Genomic DNA, 5,295 nt, shown 5'->3' on the forward strand with positions numbered 1-5,295 from the left:
TATAGGAATTTTTGTTCTTTCACATGTTTTAACGTTGTTTATTAAAATGCAGTCAAAAAGGCAATCGTTGGGTATGACATGAAGTTCATGATAGGAATATATAGTCAAGATGGGATTTTTTCCTCTTCTTGGTTGAGAGTTAGACATCTAAGGCCTTACTAGAAGTTGAGAGTTACAACACATGAGATTGATCGCAATCCATATCTCATGTTCAACATGATGTCTGAGACAAAGGAATAACTGATACCACACCTTTAGTAACAATTATAGCTTGGAGCTCCTGGAATTGGTTGTTGATAAGATGACACCGTTCATATATTGTTACGGGAAGTGGCCCATTGCTATGTACCATATAATGTCTATGTCAGTCTGTAATGAATCTTGTGCAATTAGGAGATTGTTGGATCTATATGCCCAAGAATCATTATTGAATGATATTGCTAATAATATATAATCCTATAGGGTCACACCTTTTTTAAGTTGGAACATTTTGTATATTTATTATTAATATGATTATTACTACATAATATCAATTCTTGTATTTAATTTGGGAATAATTATTGTTCTATAAAAAAATAATTAAAATAGAGTATAACTAGTTATTATATCATATAGTATTATATAAAAAGTCATGTATAAATTTCTAGACACTATAGTTAACCATGATCAAACAAGTGACTTTGTATACCATGGTTAATAAACTAGCAAAAACATTTTTTCTTCATTAGAAGACCATGGTCGAATTCTATATTATGGCATGGAGGTTGCTTCTCAGCCTCCATACCTTGTCTCCAATGCTTCTAAAAGGTTAGAGTTGCTTTATATTATTATAATGTAAATGTCTTGCATGGGAGTATAAAAGGAAGGCTTTTTATGAGTTTTTGGGTCATTGTTAAGTGCTTATTCTTCTCTCTTTCTCTCCATAAAAATGCAACTTTCTTTTAAGATCTTCTGTTTCTTTATTTTGAAGATTGTTGCAAGTCTTTGGTGGTCTTGAGTTGCCTCCTTTAGTACTTATTTGCGTTAAGTGCTTAAAGGCATAAGACACTCAAGAATACAAGAAGGAACTATCGTTCCAAGTGCCTTATCTTAATGGTGGATACTTGTAGAGAAAATCATAATCTTTGATTTTTCTATCTTCATCAACACCCCAAAACCAAGTGGGATCAAAGGCTCCCAAGGTTGTCATTCTAAAAACTCCATGGTTGTTTTTAATATCATTCTAGCCTCTATAAATGGATCCTAGATGGTTTGGTTTTGTTATAAAAATAAAAATAAACTTGTTATTTTTAAAGATTTTCGTTGTTGGTTTTTGTGGAAAGTAATTTATATTTTGTATCAAAGTCCCATAAGAACTAATGAGCTATAGTATTATATGTTAATCCTTGTTGGCGTGTTGATCGCCAGTTGAATTGTCCGGTTAACGTTTAATACTCTGAGAGATTTTCCAGGTGAGTTCTTCTTAGTATATTATATAGTCCAAGATGTATCCTTTGATAGTTAGGATACACTTTTCCTATAGTACGCAATTAGGCCACTAGAATAGCTTAGTTAGTGTTTCCATGCAGTATGCAATTAGGCCTCTAGACTAGCTTAGTTAGATGCCTATTATGTGGAACTGTTTTTCTGCTATATAAGTAATAATATATTTATATACATATGTGGGAGTTGAGGGCAGGTCACTCACGTACTAAAGGATAGTATACTCGGGCAAACCAATGTTACATTGAAGGCCAAAGGGCGGACCAGCTTTAAGATGAAGGCCAAAGGGGCAGACCAACTTTATGATGAAGGTCATTATATGTATGCACTGTATATGTATTGTGGTATATGGTATCTTGGGGGAATTCACTAAGCCTCGACTATAGTTGTTAAATAACTGCTTTTTAGGGTGTTCTTCATATCGAGGAAAGGCTCACAGATGACTGTACCTGCACAAAAGGCATTGATAAAACATTTTAGGACTTTAGCTAAAACTCTCTTTTCTAATATGTAATATATCATGTGTAAGACTTACATTTTGAATAAAAATTGAAAAATTTTCCTTAATAAATCGTGACGTTAAAAGTTGGTATCAGAGCCCTGGTTTTAAAGAATTAGATGAACACTCATGTGATTCCAAACTCAAACTAAGGATGTGAGTATCAAATAAACCTTTTTTATAAATTTAAATTATGCAAAAAGGAAGAGAGCGTGATGCGTATAGTTAGGCAGAGCTTATAAAGGAAAGTGATTATCAAAATATCCATATTGACATATCTACAGATATACGATCTGTTAGAAATGCATGCTAATATATAGGTTAGGGATCTTTTCAGGAATTACAGATTAGAATTTGCCTGGTATTTAAGATGCCTTATAGCCTTGAGAGTTGCTTTTTATTTCTTCTTAGAACCTATATTAATGTTCATTAGTTATTTGACAAATACATTAGGTTGCATGCTCCCATAATTAAATAGTTTTCGATTACCTGATTCGACACTATTGCGCAACTCATGTCTGAGTACAACCATTGTAATGTTAGATCTTACAGTCAATAGACTATTTGATTTTAGCGGCATGGAATCGTATTTCATCTAATAATTAGTTAGAGTAGAACTTTTTTTCGGCTAATAGCGGGATGAAACGGATGAATCCTAGGAGAAAAGTCAAGAAAAGTGAGTAGTTAGGCCCTTGTAACACTAGGTGTGTGAAAAGGCCTATCAATAGGAGAGTTTAGTAGCTTAAAAACATTGGGGCATTTCTTGGATCTAGTATGGATAGGTTTGGAACATAATATGGGTTCGTACTACCGGAAGCACAGGATCCGTACAGGAATCAAGAAAAGTTGAAAAGTTACTAAGGAACTAGAAAGTATTGAATGTTATTCCAAGATAACACAATAAATTCGTATTGATCTAGTCCCATGTATATCTCTAGCATGATGATGATTACTAGAGCAAGCGGTTCTAGTTTTGGATCGGAAGGGACATTACCAAGCGAGACTGATATATGCGATTGGATAGAGGCGGCAGTATCAGCAGCTGTGAAAGAAATGATTCTAGATATGTTTGGATCTATCAAAACAAAACTAATTGGCATGTTCGACGAATGGTACACTATTGTGCTAGAACTGCTAAACATGCAACCACTGCTACTATCGTTGTTGCAATTTTACCTAGAGAGAAGGAGATGCACTACCAAGACTTCAATAACATCAAGCCCCCAAAGTTTGATGGTGTTAGAGATCCCATTGTCTCCATGCGATGAATCTCAGATGTAGAAGGATGCTTCTACACTTGTTCTTTTCCAGCTAACCTGAAGTTTAGGTATACGTAAAATCTCCTCTGTCATGGAGCGAAAGACTGGTGGAAATTTTTCACAAAGGACTACTCGCCTGTGGAGAAAAGCGCAGTAACCTGGGAGCATTTTGTTGAAAGGTTAAAGGAAGAGTATATCCCACTTGTAGAAAGGGAGCGACTGGCTCATGAATTCTTGTCGCTCAAGCAGACAACTGAATCGGTGACATAAATCATCAAGATGTTCACTGAGACAACTTTGTTCTGCATCGGGTATGCATCTATAGAACAAGTGAAGACGTTTCAGTATTTGAGCATGCTCGAGACTGAACTCAGGGAGTTTGTATCAAATAATCGATACAAGAGTCTAGTTGATATGTATGAGCATGCTAGGAGGAGAGAAATCGAGTTGGAGACCCAGATAAAAGAGAAGAGGCAAACTCTGACACCGTCTCAACCAGCATCAAAGAAGTTAAAATCCATTGGTTTAAGGTTTGGAGGTCAGAAGGGGCGTACTTGCAACAAGTGCGGAAATTTTGATGATGGTACTTGTCAGGTATGAATTGGGTGCCACAAGTGTGGCAAAGAAGGGCACTATGTCCGGGGCTGCAAATAGAACATGCGAGTCTGTTTGAATTGCAGCCAGCTCGGCCACTTCAAGGTTGAATGTCCTCTTCTAAAGCTAACTGGTACAATTCAGGCTCCAACATCTGCAACATTGAGGATAACTAACGGGTACCAAGGCAGTGATGAGGCTCCAAGGGCCAAGGGGAGAGCCTTTCAGCTCACAACATAAGAAGCCAAAGAGGCTCCCAAAGTTGTAGTTGGTACGTTTCTTGTCAACTCCATACTTTCCTTACTATTATTCGATTATGGAGCAAGTCATTCATTTGTATCTCTTAATTTTAGCAAGAGCCTTAACAACACAATACGAGATATAGAACATCCCCTAAGAGTAGAAATAGTTGACGATCGAAAAATTAAAGCATCAAAGGTTTGCCGTAGTTGTACTTTAAGAATCGGCATCAATAGTTTCCTAATAAATCTCATTCCCATTCTTATGTGAGAGATGAACGTAATAGTGGATATGGATTGCCTAAACCAATTTGAGGCCCTGATTCACTGTAGACAGAAGATAGTAAGGGTTCAGACTCCATGTGGGGGAGAACTTACTATCCGGGGTGAAGATTCCAAAAGAAGTTCAACGTTTTGTTCAGCCTCAAGGACCAGAAAATACCTACAACATGGTTGAGAGGGATTATTGGCCTATGTAATCAACATGTGCGAAGAGAAAAAGGAAGCTATTGTAGAAGTACCTGTAGTTTGTCAAACTTTCTGATGTGTTTCCCAAGGAAATACCTCGTACACCCCCATAATGGCAAATAAAATTTAGGATCGACTTAGTTCCTGGTGCGGCACCTGTAGGCAAAGCACCCTATTGTATTACATGCCTAAAAATGAAGGAGTTGTCTAACCAAATTCAAGACTTGATGGATAAGGGCTTTATTCGACCGAGTATTTCGCCTTGGGGAGCACCGATTTTGTTTGTTAAGAAGAAGGATGGGTCGCATAAAAAGTGCATCGACTACAAGGAACTTAACAAACTCACGGTGAAGAATCGTTACCTGCTACCTAGGATTGATGACTTATTTGATCAACTCCAAGGAGAAAGATGGTTTTCTTAGATTGAACTATGATCAGGATACCACCAGATGCGAGTAAGAGAGAAAGATATACCAAAAAGAAGCTTCACAACTTGGTACAACCATTATGAATTTGTAGTGATGCCTTTCCGGCTCACTAATTCACCCATCACATTCATGGATTTAAGGAAACGGGCATGTAGGCCTATGCTTGATTGATCGGTAATTGTGTTCATGGACAATATCTTAGTCTTTTCAAATACTCAAGAGCAGCATAAGGAGCACCTAAGAGATGTACCCAAGGTCATAAGGAGGGAGAAGGTGTATGTAAAGTTCTACAACTGTCATTTTTGGTTGAGAACGGTCCAATTCCT

This window comes from Lactuca virosa, chromosome 5, assembly GCF_052849685.1.
Source record: "Lactuca virosa cultivar CGN04683 chromosome 5, Lactuca_virosa_CGN04683_v6, whole genome shotgun sequence".
Classification (NCBI taxonomy): domain Eukaryota; kingdom Viridiplantae; phylum Streptophyta; class Magnoliopsida; order Asterales; family Asteraceae; genus Lactuca; species Lactuca virosa.